Source organism: Protomyctophum bolini (genome assembly GCF_963924005.1).
Source record: "Protomyctophum bolini genome assembly, chromosome: 14".
NCBI lineage: Eukaryota > Metazoa > Chordata > Actinopteri > Myctophiformes > Myctophidae > Protomyctophum > Protomyctophum bolini.
The window spans coordinates 1,885,956-1,904,853 of record NC_137875.1 but is presented as its reverse complement, the minus strand read 5'-3'; the positions used below and the strand labels follow the sequence as shown (position 1 = coordinate 1,904,853).

Here is an 18,898-nt window from a genome sequence, read left to right as displayed (position 1 = left end):
CACTCCAGAGAGCCACTATACTTCCACACTCACTCCAGAGGGCCACTATAGTTCCACACTCACTCCAGAGGGCCACTATAGTTCCACACTCACTCCAGAGTGCCACTTTAGTTCCACACTCACTCCAGAGGGCCACTATAGTTCCACACTCACTCCAGAGGGCTACACCCTCTATTTGTCAAGTAGCGTGTGGCAGCAATCTATCATGATAACCATTCTTGGCCCAAACCGTACACCAAATATAGGAAACAGTTGGCCGAATACAGAATATCCCAATATGCTTAATATTATATTTTTTTTTTCCTACCATTGCCGTCATGGCCGTACCTTAAAGCTACCTGATTTATGGGAAAATAAATGGTTATGGCAAAACTTAACTTAAATAATAATCACTATTATGGGTCCATAAAACATTTATTCAGCTCTTTTGAATGCATTCATTGCATTTACACTATTCGGTGATATATTTTCTGCCTATTGGGGTCGAAACTGAAAAGGCAGAAAATGCATTTTTAGCCATTTTCTTCCGAATATATTCTGCAGCGGAATATTCGGTGCATCACTATATAAAATAACATGCATTGGAAAAGCAGATAATAATAATAATAATCTTTGAATTGGAATCCTGAAAATTAAAGTTTTCATGTAATTTCAAATGCCTTTAATTATACTTTGTGTTGAAGCAATGAGCTACTAATTTAGACTGAAGTATTTAACCCATTCTGACCTGAGATCAGATTCATACGAGGTTTCCACTGGACACACACTGGTCTGATGAACCCATTCTGACCTGAGATCAGATTAAAAAAATGTCAGTCGTTCTTCGATTTTTCAAAAATAGCAGATCTACAAGCTCGTAGCGCGCCACTCGGTGGCGCGCTACGAGCTTGTAGATCTGCTATTTTTAAATAGCTAAAGCATAACGTAATGTTAACACCAAAATGGGTTCCCGGTCAGAATGGGTTAAAGCGGGTCATGTTTGCATGTTGTGGAATTGTAAACAGCTGAAACCAATAATATATGTGTTCTGATATTAACCTGAGGGCCACATTAAGTGAAGGTGGGGGCCACATGCAGCCCCCAGGCAACTAATTAAAATACTGTATATAGTTATACACACGTTTATGTAAGGCAGTGGTTCCCAAAGTGGGGTCCGGGGAACCCCTGGGGGTCCTTGGGGGAGTTCCAGGGGGTCCATAGCTCAATTAGGGAACCAAATGGACCCTTATGGGTCTGTAACTCAGAGAGTGTACAGATGGAACCAAATGGACCTTAACTACTTCAGCACCACCTGGTGGTCACCAGTTTAGGCTCTGAGTGCCAATTCTCCCATTATAAAGAAAGAAAGAATTAGTAATTCTATTATGCATGTAATGTGCATGTCATCACCTGTACACCGGATTAGAGGGATTTTCAAAATATGGATGGTTTTTATTTATTTTAATTCCCAAGGGAGAGACGTCTTGACGCCTGTGGCATCCATTACTTAATATAGGCAATTAGACGTCTTGACGTTTATGGCTACTGGGTCCATTTGGTTCCATTTGTACTCTCTCAGAGTTCAATTACCAGTGGTTTTACATATAAATCGGGGTCCCAGAGATTACATCGGGGGGTCCGTAGCATAATGCGTGTGGAACTGGGGGGGGTCCATGAAATTTATATGTTTCGGAATCACTGCTGTAAATGTTGATTTGAGGGTCCTTGACACGAAAAGGTTTGGGAACCAAACTGTAATTAAGGTCAACATGTTGGTATTGAGCCTCTGTAACTCTAACTCTGCATTCTTCAGGAGTTCTGTTGGGGCGCTGAAGGGCCCGGCATGTCCACTGGTGAGACAATGTTCTGCATTTAAACAACATGTTGTTTAATCACACAGAACCATGTTTTTTGTGTCCATATCACTACGCCCAAAACATAGTTCCATCATGTGATGGAGGGGTCAAAGTTGAACGAAAGTCGCGCTAATATTTTAGAAATAGGCCAACAATAAAAATTATGTTCGTTTTGTGGATTAATTTACTTTTACTGCGTGGTCCCCAGTGCCCCCCCCCCCCCCCCCCACCACAAAATGACCAGAACTACTTAATATTCACTAAAACCAGAGCAGAACTCCCACAACGGGACAATCAATTATTACAGTTGCAACCACTATGTTAATGGAAAGTATTTCATACAACTTAAGTTAAAAAAAATCTGAACTATCCCTTTAAGATTTATTTGGTAACAACTAAAAACCCAGTCTATTATTATTGACACATACAAATGGGTCATCTTCTGTTATTTGCTTATTTCAATTCATTTATTTTCTCAGCTTTCTCCTTAGATATAGCGTTAACGTCCTTATAACAACAACTGAATGACTTTGATTGGTTGAAATATTTATTAACAGTTTGCAGAATTACAGTACATGCCAAGCACAAACTCAATACAAAGACTGTTAATAACTGTGAGTGGACGACCCAATAAAGCATTACACTTGTTTACAACATGTTCAATTCATCAAAACATTTAGAGACGACGTACAAATAGACACTTCTCTATGTAGTCAAAGAACAGAACAGGATTTCATCATAAAGGAGGTAAAAAGGGAAAAGAAACACATACAGTGAGGGGAAAAGGGGAGGGGGTAGGGGGTGGGGGGGGTTTCAGATTTTACGGGGGCCAGTTTGGAATTGCAGCCGTCTGTAGGGGCCCTTTGAGAGTCCGTAGGGGCCCTTTGAGAGTCCGTAGGGGCCCTTTGAGAGTCCGTAGGGGCCCTTTGAGAGTCCGTAGGGGCCCTTTGAGAGGAGTTAACGTCTGGCTCCAGGACTGCCAGGTCCGCCACCACCAGACGATCCTGGTCCACCTGGGTTTCCTGCAGGGCTTCCTGCAGAGCACCAGTACTGCACACAGAGACAATTCAAGGTTCAAGGTTGAACTTTATTTGCTATACATCTTGTGGTACAGTACAGGTGTACAGTACAGGTGTACAGTACAGTTTTTGGTTTTAGTCATATAGTCTGTTTCGTTGAGTTTTGGTCACATTTTACTCCCCTGGAATGTTTTAGTGTTAGTCTAGTTTTGGTCGACTTAAATGTCGTGAGATTTTAGTCGAACTAAATCTACGGTTCATTTAGTCGACTAAAATGTATTTCGGCGGGCCTCAATGGCGTCGTAATGACTGATTTCACGCTTTGCTAAACATTGCCGTTGAAGCTCACAAGCTGAGAGAACCTGTGAGTTTGTAGATCGGCTATTTTCAGCACGCAACCAAGTGTAAAATGACTTGTACTGGATCTCTTGTCCACTATAGTCCCTTCCTAACATTTTAGTCTATAGTTTTTATTTGTTGACGAAATTGTCAATATATTTAGTCTTAGTTCTATAGTCACCATAGCTTAGTTTTGATTTAGTTTCCATTTAGTTTCCGTCAGTGAAAGAAGGTAGTCGACGAACATGTTCCGTCGTAGTTTTAGTCGACAAAATGTTGTTTAAATGCAGAACATTGACTCAGCTCTGGGCATTCTGAACCAGTGTTGATTTCGTCGACTAAAACTAAGACAAAAAGATGTTCGTCGACTACCTTCTTTCACTGAAGAAAACTAAATGGAAACTAAATGAAAACTATGCTATGGTGACTAAAACTAAGACTAAATATACTGACATTTCGTCAACAAATAAAAACTAGACTAAAATGTTAGGAATGGACTAGTAGTGCAGGACAAGAGATCCAGTATAAGTCATTTTACACGTGTTTGCATGCTGAAAATAGCCGATCTACAAGCTTGTACGAGCTTGTAGATCGGCTATTTTCAGCAAGTGTAAAAAACACTCATTACGACGGCATCAAGACCCGCCGAAATACATTTTAGTCGACTAAATCAACTGTAGATTTAGTCGACTAAAATCTCATGACATTTAGTCGACTAAAACTAGCTCTAACACTAAGACATTTCCAGGTGACTAAAATGTGACTAAAACTAAATGAAGTTTCAGTCCAAAGACTATGACTAAAACTAAAATATAAATTTGCTGCCAAAAACAACACTGGCCTCTCGAAGAATGCAGAGTTAGAGTTCTAGAGGCTCAATACCAACATGTTGACCTTAATTACAGTTTGGTTCCCAAACCTTTTGGTGTCAAGGACCCTCAAATAAACATTTACAGCAGTGGTTCCGAAACATGTTAATTTCATGGACCCCCCCCCCCCCCCATGCCTCATTTGCATATTTAAAAATGTAAAATGTGTAATACAATAAATCATTGTCTTCGTGTAAGTACTCAACTGGGGAAGTGTCATGGTGAGCACAATCTAATTAATGATAGGCAGAAAATATATCACCGAATAGTGTAAATGCAATTAATGCATTCAAAAGAGCTGAATAAATGTTTTATGGACCCATAATAGTGATTATTATTTAAAGGACCACTTCACCACTTTTCAACCTATCTTCATATAATAGGTCCTCACTAATAATCATGAAAAAAAATGGCGCGGTCTGTGTCTCATAGGAGGGCTGTGGGCAGTTCAGAAACCGTCTTCCAGTGACATCATCGATGGGGAATACAAGCTAATAAAAACTTCAGGCTTTCTAGTCCTGAAAAGTTGCAATGCGGAAATGGAAGCCATCGTTATCTCACGATAATGAAAATCTAAACATTTTTGTAATAAAATCTTGTTTAGAAAATAATCTGCCTAATGATGATGTCACTGGAAGACGGTTTCTAAACTGCCCACAGCCCTCCTATGAGACACAGACTGAGTAGAAAACAATCGTGCCATTTTATCATGATTATTAGTGAGGACCTATTATATGAAGACACGTTGAAAAGTGGTGAAGTGGTCCTTTAAGTTAAGTTTTGCCATAACCATTTATTTTGCCATAAATCAGGTAGCTTTAAAGGAGAATTCCATGCTAGAATGCTTTCTTATCTTTCTTACCTTTCCTTGTAGTTGTTACGTCCCCACCAAAGAGGTCCAGGTGTTTTTTTGTGCAAAAACTCCTTATTGGCTATTTTCCCTACCATAAGCCCTCAATGAATTGCATTGCATTGAATGGGGCTATGGGGTGTTATGCTAGTTCGCTTATTTCCATCGAAAGAAGTAGTAAAGTGTGCCGCTTGGGATATTATTTACATTATGAAGAGATGATATACAAAGAAATTATCATTTTGAGCGATGGAAATAAGCGAATTAGCACAACACCCCATAGCCCCATTCAATTCCCATTCCATTCAATGCAATTCATTTAGGGCTTATGGTAGGGGAAACAGCCAATAAGGAGCTTTTGCACAAAATAACACCTGGACCTCTTTGGTGGGGACGTAACGACTACAAAGAAAGGTAAGAAAGCCTTTTAGTATGGAATTATCCTTTAAGGTACGGCCATGACAGCAATTGTAGGAAAAAAAAAGATATATAATATTAATCATATTGGGATATTCTGTATTCGGCCAACTGTTTCCTATATTTGGTGTTCGGTTTCGGCCAAGAATGGTTATCATGATAGATTGCTGCCACACGCTACTTGACAAATAGAGGGTGTGGTGCAGGAAGAAGGGTTTTGTCCTGAAAATGACAAAGTCCCTTTCAGGTTCAGACCTTTGTGTTTACTTGTAGTGTTTGTGTTAACCCTGTAAGACCCAGCGTTGCTTTTCGGTAACATTTTTATTTTAATTAATTACTTAATTCTTTCTTTTTTTCTGTTCTTTTTTCACCTAAACGTCATCATTGATGTTCATTGCAATGCCATTGGTCATGATATTTGCATATAAATTTACCCCACAGAGGCTGAAATTCACACAAATAAAAAGATTCTGGACTATCTTTTTTGCAAGTAGAAATATATCCGGGTCTTACAGGGTTAAATGACTTGTATGTAGTGTTATAACATTTGCCTTCTGTTTCAATATATTTTTCACCATGGGTTCAACGTTACCTGCGTGTTTGCACATATGACGGATTCTTGCCACGCAAGTTGTTGGTTCAGGTCTTGTATCTGTGTCCGGTAGGCTAGAAGCTGTGTCTGGTAGGCTTGTAGCTCCCCAAGCTGTGGCTGTAGGACATGAAGTTGTTATATTTGGTATTCGGTTTCAGCCAAGAATTTCCATTTCGGTGCATCCCTAATTTTATACGAGTGATGCCGTACATTTTTCACCATGGGTTCACGTTACCTGCAAGTCTGTACGTAGCTGCGCAAGTTTTGTGCTGATGTCTGATACTAGGTTACTCTTTAGGGCATTGAGTGGTCCGGTCATGTCTTCTTGTATGGCTGCCTGTAGGCTTAGATGTAGCGTTCTGTGTAGCTCGTAAAGTTCTCCTACGGAATCGTCCCAACACAACCGTCCACCTTTGAATGTTACCAAAGGAAAATAATGATGGTTAATGCTTTGTTAACTGTGAAAAGTCCACAGCAAAGAGTTCAGTATAAATCCAAACACAGATGAAATGATTAGTTCCAAATAAAAGACAATGAGGTGAAATGACCATTTAAAGCATACAGTACATGGACAACCTTCACTTAATGCAGGTTAATATCGGAATAATAATATCGGAATGACTTCAGTGAACATTATATATTAGTAGCTAATGACTATCATACAGTATTACATTTGTATTGTCTTTTTAAGTTCAATGTAATGTATCTAAGTTCCTAAAGTTAACATACGTAAAAATATAAATTAGAAAATAGCAAAAAATAGCAGCTCTACAAGCTCAAAACGTGGTGCGTTTTGAGGAAATATAGTGACCCTCTGGAGTGAGTGTGTAAATATAGTGGCCCTCTGGAGTGAGTGTGGAACTATAGTGGCCCTCTGGAGTGAGTGTGGAACTATAGTGGCCCTCTGGAGTGAGTGGGGAACTATAGTGGCTCTCTGGAGTGAGTGTGGAACTATAGTGGCTCTCTGGAGTGAGTGTGGAACTATTGTGGCCCTCTGGAGTGAGTGTGGAACTATAGTGGCCCTCTGGAGTGAGTGTGGAACTATAGTGGCCCTCTGGAGTGAGTGTGGAACTATAGTGGCCCTCTGGAGTGAGTGTGGAACTATTGTGGCCCTCTGGAGTGAGTGTGGAACTATAGTGGCCCTCTGGAGTGAGTGTGTAACTATAGTGGCCCTCTGGAGTGAGTGTGTAACTATAGTGGCCCTCTGGAGTGAGTGTGGAACTATAGTGGCCCTCTGGAGTGAGTGTGGAACTATTGTGGCCCTCTGGAGTGAGTGTGGAACTATAGTGGCCCTCTGGAGTGAGTGTGTAACTATAGTGGCCCTCTGGAGTGAGTGTGGAACTATAGTGGCCCTCTGGAGTGAGTGTGTAAATATAGTGGCCTCTCTCCATCATCATAGTTGCCCAACCTGCCCTGGGTTAAAGCCTATAATATGTACATATTATATATAAATTATATTATATACCTTCTGCACTGTGGCTCTGAGACAGGAGATATAATTATTATATTATAGATATTATAAATTATATTATATACCTTCTGCACTGTTGCTCTGAGACAGGAGAGCCAGTATGGAGAAGGAGATCAGGAAACACAGCTTCATCTGGCGACAGAAATAATGAAGAACATTGAATTTCGTAACAAGAACACTACAACAAAAATGTAAATGAATTGATGCTAATCTCCAGAAAAGTGTTTTCATTTTGTCATGTTGTCTTGATGAAGTAGTAGTAGCCTAGTAGTCGTGGTCTTTATGACAAACTACAATCATCTATGGTTTGATAAAGAGGTCCTTGAGGGAGTTCCAGGGGGTCCCCAGGACCAAATGGACCCTTATGGGTCTGTAACTCTGAGAGTGTACAAATGTTAGGGTCCATTTGGTTCCATTTGTACACTCTCAGAGTTAAATTAACATTGATTTTACAATATAAATTGGGGGTCCCAGAGATAGTCACTATCAATAAAGACATAAAAAGCCCCAAAACAAATCTTTAAAACAAAATGATGGACTCACCGTGTCAAAGTTGTTGTCCTGTTGGCTCGTTGCTTCTGAGATGAATGTCAATCAGATCCTGGCAATAATAGAATGAAAAGTTGGACTTATAAACACATTACAAAAACTGTGACTTTAACCATGATGCTGCTACGCTCACTGATATCATCATAACAGACACAAACACATACAGGTTTGATACAGTAGGCTGTACGGACACAAGGAAACATACAGGTTTGATACAGTAGGCTGTACCGACACACTTTACTTGAGTATTTCCAATTCCCAGTACATTTACTTCTACTCCACTACATCTCGGAGGCAAATATTGTACTTTTACATTACTACTACAATTACGTGTAAACTTCAGGTATTAGTTAGTAGATTAGTAGATTTAGATTATTATTAATATCTTTTAAAACCATACAGTAACCACTTCAGTCTACAGTATATACATTTTGGCCATTTGAAAATAGACGATCTACAAGCTCACAATGCGTGACACATTGTGAGCTTGTAGATCTGCTATTTTCAAATGATTTGTATAGTAGGCCATTCTGCATGATGAGTACATTGAGTACTTCTAACAGAGTAGACCTGTAGACCTACTTCTATATTGCAGAGTTGACACTTTTAGTAAAAAAAAAATTTTTTGTAAAAGCACAAAGGTTTTGGCATCAAAACGCACTTAAAGTAGCAAAAGTAAAAGTACTCATTATAGCAGAATGCCCCACTTGTGAGCTTGTTGATCGGCTATTTTCAAATAGCCGAAATATATAGAGAGATTTAATATATATAGAGATTTAATATATATAGAGATTTAATAGAGATTTCATATATAGAGAGATTTAATATATAGAGAGATTTAATATGTATAGATATTTAATATATATAGAGATTTAATATATATAGAGATTTAATAGAGATTTCATATATAGAGAGATTTAATATATAGAGAGATTTAATATGTATAGATATTTAATATATATAGAGATTTAATATATATAGAGATTTAATAGAGATTTCATATATAGAGAGATTTAATATATAGAGAGATTTAATATGTATAGATATTTAATATATATAGAGATTTAATATATATAGAGATTTAATAGAGATTTAATATATATAGAGATTTAATAGAGATTTCATATATAGAGAGATTTAATATATAGAGAGATTTAATATGTATAGATATTTAATATATATAGAGATTTAATATATATAGAGATTTAATAGAGATTTCATATATAGAGAGATTTAATATATAGAGAGATTTAATATGTATAGATATTTAATATATATAGAGATTTAATATATATAGAGATTTAATAGAGATTTCATATATAGAGAGATTTAATATATAGAGAGATTTAATATGTATAGATATTTAATATATATAGAGATTTAATATGTATAGATATTTAATATATATAGAGATTTAATATATATAGAGATTTAATAGAGATTTCATATATAGAGAGATTTAATATATAGAGAGATTTAATATGTATAGATATTTAATATATATAGAGATTTAATATGTATAGATATTTAATATATATAGAGATTTAATATGTATAGAGATTTAATAGAGATTTCATATATAGAGAGATTTAATATATAGAGATTTAATAGAGATTTAATATATATAGAGATTTAATATATATAGAGATTTAATATATATAGAGATTTAATAGAGATTTCATATATAGAGAGATTTAATATATATAGATATTTAATATATATAGAGATTTAATAGAGATTTCATATATAGAGAGATTTCATATATATAGATTTAATATATATAGATATTTAATAGAGATTTCATATATAGAGAGATTTAATATATATAGAGATTTAATAGAGATTTCATATATAGAGAGATTTAATATATAGAGAGATTTAATATGTATAGATATTTAATATATATAGAGATTTAATATATATAGATATTTAATATATATAGAGATTTAATATATATAGAGATTTAATAGAGATTTCATATATAGAGAGATTTAATATATAGAGAGATTTAATATGTATAGATATTTAATATATATAGAGATTTAATATGTATAGATATTTAATATATATAGAGATTTAATATATATAGAGATTTAATAGAGATTTCATATATAGAGAGATTTAATATATAGAGAGATTTAATATGTATAGATATTTAATATATATAGAGATTTAATATGTATAGATATTTAATATATATAGAGATTTAATATGTATAGAGATTTAATAGAGATTTAATATATATAGAGATTTAATATGTATAGAGATTTAATAGAGATTTAATATATATAGAGATTTAATATATATAGAGATTTAATATATATAGAGATTTAATAGAGATTTCATATATAGAGAGATTTAATATATATAGATATTTAATATATATAGAGATTTAATAGAGATTTCATATATAGAGAGATTTCATATATATAGATTTAATATATATAGATATTTAATAGAGATTTCATATATAGAGAGATTTAATATATATAGAGATTTAATAGAGATTTCATATATAGAGAGATTTAATATATAGAGAGATTTAATATGTATAGATATTTAATATATATAGAGATTTAATATATATAGATATTTAATATATATAGAGATTTAATATATATAGAGATTTAATAGAGATTTCATATATAGAGAGATTTAATATATAGAGAGATTTAATATGTATAGATATTTAATATATATAGAGATTTAATATGTATAGATATTTAATATATATAGAGATTTAATATATATAGAGATTTAATAGAGATTTCATATATAGAGAGATTTAATATATAGAGAGATTTAATATGTATAGATATTTAATATATATAGAGATTTAATATGTATAGATATTTAATATATATAGAGATTTAATATGTATAGAGATTTAATAGAGATTTAATATATATAGAGATTTAATATGTATAGAGATTTAATAGAGATTTAATATATATAGAGATTTAATATATATAGAGATTTAATATATATAGAGATTTAATAGAGATTTCATATATAGAGAGATTTAATATATATAGATATTTAATATATATAGAGATTTAATAGAGATTTCATATATAGAGAGATTTCATATATATAGATTTAATATATATAGATATTTAATAGAGATTTCATATATAGAGAGATTTAATATATAGAGATTTAATATATATAGAGATTTAATATATATAGATATTTAATAGAGATTTCATATATAGAGAGATTTAATATATAGAGATTTAATATATATAGAGATTTAATATATATAGATATTTAATATATATAGAGATTTAATAGAGATTTCATATATAGAGAGATTTAATAGAGATTTCATATATAGAGAGATTTAATATATAGAGATTTCGTCAAAGCTACAAAATATTTGTAGTGTAAAAGTACAATATTGTCCTTAGAGATGTAGTTGTATTGGATTAGAAGTAAAAGTATTATTAGTAATATGTAGTTGTAGTGGAGTAGAAGTAAAAGTATTATTAGTAATATGTAGTTGTAGTGGAGTAGAAGTAAATGTGCTGAAAGTTGGAAATACTCAAAATACCTCAAAATGTACCTCAAACAGTACTTGAGTAAATGACACCACTGAAATAGGCCTAAACAACATTGTATTAAATAACATTAAAGGACAACTTTAGTTTTTTTCATCTAAGGTTCATGTTTTAGGGAAAGAGAAAGAAAAAGATGAGATGAGTTTTTTTGCTGCTTTCTTTCATTTGAGGGATTTTAGCTATTTTTGACATGAGGGGCATTCGAACATGGGGCTAAATATGTATTTCTTTATAGCGCTGTTTAAATTATTATTATTTACTATAGTCCTACTAGACCTCATATAAAATTACACCTGGACACAAAAGATCACAGGATCTAGTGAATGTGAAGGGGGAGGTGACGAACTGACCCCCACTACTCTACCGTCACATTCAGTAGATCCTGTGATCCTTTGTGTCCAGATCTAATTTCCTGAGGTCTAGTAGGACTATAGTAAATATTAATAAATAAATCGCCATAATATTTCGTAAAATACAAATTAACCCCATGCTCCAATGCCCCCTAAAATCCCTAAAACGAAAGAAAGCAGCCCATTTACAGTCATCTTTTACTTTCTCTAATAAGAACCTAAAACATGAACCTTGGTAGAAATAAAAGAAACCAAGTTGTGGTTTAAACTGAACATAAAATGGACTCACCGCGGTCAAAGCTGTTGTCCTGTTGGCTCGTTGCTTCTGAGAGGAATCAGAACCTGACTTATAAACACCCAACAGAACTAAAACGTGTCCTTGATGCTGCTACGCTCACTGATAACAGATAAACACACAGTACAGTAGATGTACATGGAGTACACAGAGAGGCCTGTGGGGTATAATGGTTCCCCGGCAGAAGGACCGCTTCAAGGACAAACTGTACCACAACAATAGCTATCAGGCCTTATTATAATAATAATTATTATTATAAGAGAGACATCTTATACGTCATATCATGTATCATCACACAGACATGATAACATGGGATGAACAACATAATGTTACCAGCTCAGTGGCCTTGTGGTTAGAGTGTCCGCCCTGAGACTGGGCCGGAGGTCGGGGTTGGATCCCCGGCCGGGTCAAACCAAAGACTCAGTGCCTCAGTGACCCAGTGACCCAGTGCCTCCCTGCTTGACACTCAGCATCGGTTGGATTGGGGGTGGGAAGTGAGGACGCTGGCGCCGACTGTTCGCCGCTTCACCTCGCAATGTATGAATGAATGAACCTTCACCTCCCAATGTATGAATGAATGAACCTTCACCTCCCAACGTATGGATGAATGAACCGTTTGAAGCGCTTTGAGTAAGCACGTAGTGCATAGAAAAGCGCCATAAAGGGGCACGGTGGCACAGTTGGTAGTTTTGTCGCCTCACAGCTAGAAGGTCCTGGGTTCGATTCCCGCTCGGGGCGCTGTGGGTGCTGGCGGCGTGTTTCCTCCTCCGCGTCATCAGTGCCCATACCCGAAGGCGGGGTTGGCGAAAGTGCCTTTCTGTGTGGAGTTTGCATGTTCTCCCCGTGTCCCCTAGGGTAGGTACCCTCACATGTTCTCCCCGTGTCCCCTAGGGTAGGTACCCTCACATGTTCTCCCCGTGTCCCCTAGGGTAGGTACCCTCACATGTTCTCCCCGTGTCCCCTAGGGTAGGTACCCTCACATGTTCTCCCCGTGTCCCCTAGGGTAGGTACCCTCACATGTTCTCCCCGTGTCCCCTAGGGTAGGTACCCTCACATGTTCTCCCCGTGTCCCCTAGGGTAGGTACCCTCACATGTTCTCCCTGTGTCCCCTAGGGTAGGTACCCTCACATGTTCTCCCCGTGTCCCCTAGGGTAGGTACCCTCACATGTTCTCCCCGTGTCCCCTAGGGTAGGTACCCTCACATGTTCTCCCCGTGTCCCCTAGGGTAGGTACCCTCACAAAAAACATGCAGTAATCCTGGTCACTAAACTGCCTCCCCCTGGCCAGCCGGGGCGCCTGATGGAGGGGAAAGGAACTGGTTGGAATAACGTGTTCCTTCCACGCGCTACGTCCAACCAGGGAAACTCCCCCCTGTCAGGTGTAAAGGAGCAACTTGGACACTCAGGCATGAAGGAAGCATGAGTTCAAGTCCGTTGCTCTCCCCTTGTCCCCCATGGGGACTAGGTTGGTGGAGGGTGTGTAGAGCCCAGGATCACATTAGATGATTGACACAGGGGTGAATAAGGTTACATACAATGAAAGTATGTAACCCCCCCCCCCCCCCCCCCCAAAACACACACACACACACACACACACACACACACTCACACACACATTTGAATTATTTTAACACTTTTTTTAACACTGATCAGAATTAGGTTATACATTATATGGTCCAACCAGATATAGCTGCTGCACATGCTTAACACACTGAGGGAAAAGAAGAAAAAATAAAGGAAAAGAAAATAAATAAATAAATATATATATATATATATATATATATATATATATATAGCACATTGTTGACATACTATTACTATTACAGTAGATGTACATGGAGTACACATGTAGGCCTGTGGGGTACAATGGTTCTGTCACCGGCAGAAGGACCGCTTCAAGGACAAACTGTACCACAACAATAGCTATCAGGCCTTATTATAATAATTATTATTATTATAAGAGAGACATCTTATACGTCATATCATGTATCATCACACAGACATGATAACATGGGATGAACAACATAATGTTACCAGCTCAGTGGCCTTGTGGTTACAGTGTCCGCCCTGAGACTGGGCCGGAGGTCGGGGTTGGATCCCCGGCCGGGTCAAACCAAAGACTCAGTGCCTCAGTGACCCAGTGACCCAGTGACCCAGTGACTCCCTGCTTGACAAGTGAGGACGCTGGCGCCGACTGTTCGCCGCTTCACCTCCCAATGTATGGATGAATGAACCTTCACCTCCCAATGTATGAATGAATGAACCTTCACCTCCCAATGTATGAATGAATGAACCTTCACCTCCCAATGTATGAATGAATGAACCTTCACCTCCCAACGTATGAATGAATGAACCTTCACCTCCCAATGTATGAATGAATGAACCTTCACCTCCCAATGTATGAATGAATGAACCTTCACCTCCCAATGTATGGATGAATGAACCTTCACCTCCCAACGTATGAATGAATGAACCTTCACCTCCCAATGTATGAATGAATGAACCTTCACCTCCCAATGTATGAATGAATGAACCTTCACCTCCCAACGTATGAATGAATGAACCTTCACCTCCCAATGTATGAATGAATGAACCTTCACCTCCCAATGTATGGATGAATGAACCTTCACCTCCCAATGTATGAATGAATGAACCTTCACCTCCCAATGTATGAATGAATGAACCTTCACCTCCCAATGTATGGATGAATGAACCATTGTAAGGCGCTTTGAGTAAGCACGTAGTGCATAGAAAAGCGCCATAAAAATGCAATTCATTATTATTATTATTATTATTATTATTATCATAAGGTTACATACAATGGGGAAAAATAATCTACTGTACCTACAAGCTCATAGCGCGAGTGCCGCGGTACGAGCAGTGTTCTGTGTTGTTCTCATCCTTCAAATATTGGCAGAAATAGTCACTTGCTGATTTTCCCAATAGCTTTATTAAAGTCCTCGACCCCAAACATATGTAACCTTGGCAGAAGTACACATCGACCACGCCACCCTGGGAATTTAACCCAAAGACATCAATTAAAGTGTAACAGTATGTAATCATAGGAGCAGAGACGTGCGTCTCAAGATAATCACTTTCAATTACGTTATTTTGGGAGGGTCCCCAGATGACAGTGAAGTGACAATTAATTTAAGGACATTTTTAATACCTAAAAAACAAATTGAAAAGAAAAAGGTCATTGCTGCTTCTGCATCTAAAGTAATCAACAAACTATAGCCAATATACAAGTTCATCGGGGCTTGTAACGCAAGCAGTTGTGAACTTGTAGATCGGCTATTTATTTATCTGTGGAAATTGTGTTTCCCCAGACAGCGCTGTATGGTAGGTATCAATACACTTTTAGACAGACATGTTTGATTATGGATCATGGATGATTATATTTATTTATTGATCTCCTCTTGTCTTGATTGTTTAACCATGACGTCATGGCCCGCTGTGCTCCATAACAGGCTTGATAAACCCAAATCTTATTGATAGCTGGTACTCAATAAACCCAAATCTTATTGATAACTGGTACTCAATAAACCCAAATCTTATTGATAACTGTTACTCAATAAACCCAAATCTTATTGATAACTTATAAACCTTTATTTGTTTCTGTCTGTTATCAGTGAGCGTAGCAGCATCAAGGACACGTTTTAGTTCTGTTGGGTGTTTATAAGTCAGGTTCTGATTCCTCTCAGAAGCAACGAGCCAACAGGACAACAGCTTTGACCACGGTGAGTCCATTTTATGTTCAGTTTAAACGACAACTTGGTTTGTTTTATTTCTACCAAGGTTCATGTTTTAGGTTCTTATTAGAGAAAGAAAAAGATGACTGTTACATTTTTTTCATTTGCTGCTTTCTTTCGTTTGGGGCTAAATTAGTATTTTTTTTTTACGAAATATTATGGCGATTTATTTACTATAGTCCTACTAGACCTCAGGAAATTAGATCTGGACACAAAGGATCACAGGATCTACTGAATGTGACGGTAGAGTAGTGGGGGTCAGTTCGTCACCTCCCCCTTCACATTCACTAGATCCTGTGATCTTTTGTGTCCAGGTGTAATTTTATATGAGGTCTAGTAGGAATATAGTAAATAATAATAATTTAAACAGCGCTATAAAGAAATACATATTTAGCCCCATGTTCGAATGCCCCCCCCCCCCCCCCCCCCCCATGTCAAAAATAGCTAAAATCCCTCAAATGAAAGAAAGCAGCAAAAAAACTCATCTCATCTTTTTCTTTCTCTTTCCCTAAAACATGAACCTTAGATGAAAAAAACTAAAGTTTTCCTTTAATGTTATTTAATACAATGTTGTTTAGGCCTATTTCAGTGGTGTCATTTACTCAAGTACTGTTTGAGGTACATTTTGAGGTATTTTGAGTATTTCCAACTTTCAGCATTTTTACTTCTACTCCACTACAACTACATATTACTAATAATACTTTTACTTCTACTCCACTACAACTACATATTACTAATAATACTTTTACTTCTACTCCACTACAACTACATATTACTAATAATACTTTTACTTCTACTCCACAACAACTACATATTACTAATAATACTTTTACTTCTAATCCACTACAACTACATATTACTAATAATACTTTTACTTCTACTCCACTACAACTACATATTACTAATAATACTTTTACTTCTACTCCACTACAACTACATATTACTAATAATACTTTTACTTCTACTCCACAACAACTACATATTACTAATAATACTTTTACTTCTAATCCACTACAACTACATATTACTAATAATACTTTTACTTCTACTCCACTACAACTACATATTACTAATAATACTTTTACTTCTACTCCACTACAACTACATATTACTAATAATACTTTTACTTCTACTCCACTACAACTACATATTACTAATAATACTTTTACTTCTACTCCACTACAACTACATATTACTAATAATACTTTTACTTCTACTCCACTACAACTACATATTACTAATAATACTTTTACTTCTACTCCACTACAACTACATATTACTAATAATACTTTTACTTCTACTCCACTACAACTACATATTACTAATAATACTTTTACTTCTACTCCACTACAACTACATATTACTAATAATACTTTTACTTCTACTCCACTACAACTACATATTACTAATAATACTTTTACTTCTACTCCACTACAACTACATATTACTAATAATACTTTTACTTCTAATCCACTACAACTACATCTCCGGGGACAATATTGTACTTTTACACTACAATTATTTTGTAGATTTGACGAAATCTCTATAATCTCTCTATATATGAAATCTCTATTAAATCTCTATATATATTAAATCTCTCTATATATGAAATCTCTATTAAATCTCTATATATATTAAATCTCTCTATATATGAAATCTCTATTAAATCTCTATATATATATTAAATATCTATATATATTAAATCTCTATTAAATCTCTATATATATTAAATCTCTCTATATATGAAATCTCTATTAAATCTCTATATATATATTAAATCTCTCTATATATGAAATCTCTATTAAATCTCTATATATATTAAATCTCTCTATATATGAAATCTCTATTAAATCTCTATATATATTAAATCTCTCTATATATGAAATCTCTATTAAATCTCTATATATATATTAAATATCTATATATATTAAATCTCTATTAAATCTCTATATATATTAAATCTCTCTATATATGAAATCTCTATTAAATCTCTATATATATATTAAATATCTATATATATTAAATCTCTATTAAATCTCTATATATATTAAATCTCTCTATATATGAAATCTCTATTAAATCTCTATATATATTAAATCTCTCTATATATGAAATCTCTATTAAATCTCTATATATATATTAAATCTCTCTATATATTAAATCTCTATTAAATCTCTATATATATTAAATCTCTCTATATATGAAATCTCTATTAAATCTCTATATATATTAAATCTCTCTATATATGAAATCTCTATTAAATCTCTATATATATTAAATCTCTCTATATATGAAATCTCTATTAAATCTCTATATATATTAAATCTCTCTATATATGAAATCTCTATTAAATCTCTATATATATTAAATCTCTCTATATATGAAATCTCTATTAAATCTCTATATATATTAAATCTCTCTATATATGAAATCTCTATTAAATCTCTATATATATTAAATCTCTCTATATATGAAATCTCTATTAAATCTCTATATATATTTGGGCTATTTGAAAATAGCAGATCTGCAAGCTCACAAGTCACAACGCGTGAAATGGGGCATTCTGCTATAATGCCAAAACTTTAGTGCTTTTACAAAATAAAATGTTTTACTAAAAGTGTCAATTCTGCAATATAGAAGTAGCCTATACTCTGTTAGAAGTAAAAGTCTGGGAATTCAATGTACTCATCATGTTCAATGTACTATACAAATCATTTGAAAATAGCAGATCTACAAGCTCACAATGTGTCACGCATTGTGAGCTTGTAGATCGTCTATTTTCAAATGGCCAAAATGTATATGGGGCTGAAGTGGTTACTGTATGGTTTTAAAAAATATTAATAATAATCTAAATCTACTAATCTACTAACTAGTACCTGAAGTTTACAAGTAATTGTAGTAATGTAAAAGTACAATATTTGCCTCCGAGATGTAGTGGAGTAGAAGTAAATGTACTGGGACTTGGAAATACTCAAGTAAAGTGTGTCCGTACAGCCTATAC

At 35.0% G+C, this 18,898-nt stretch overlaps 1 long non-coding RNA gene across 1 annotated transcript; it reads right to left on the bottom strand.

The window, feature by feature from the left end:
* Positions 1 to 7,457: 7,457 nt before the first annotated feature.
* On the bottom strand, positions 7,458 to 12,251 carry LOC308327935. The gene is made up of 3 exons (XR_013965232.1): positions 12,141 to 12,251; positions 7,936 to 7,993; positions 7,458 to 7,524 (listed from the first exon to the last, which is right to left on the bottom strand). It is a non-coding gene; the product is annotated as an uncharacterized lncRNA (long non-coding RNA).
* Between the last annotated feature and the right edge of the window lie 6,647 nt (positions 12,252 to 18,898).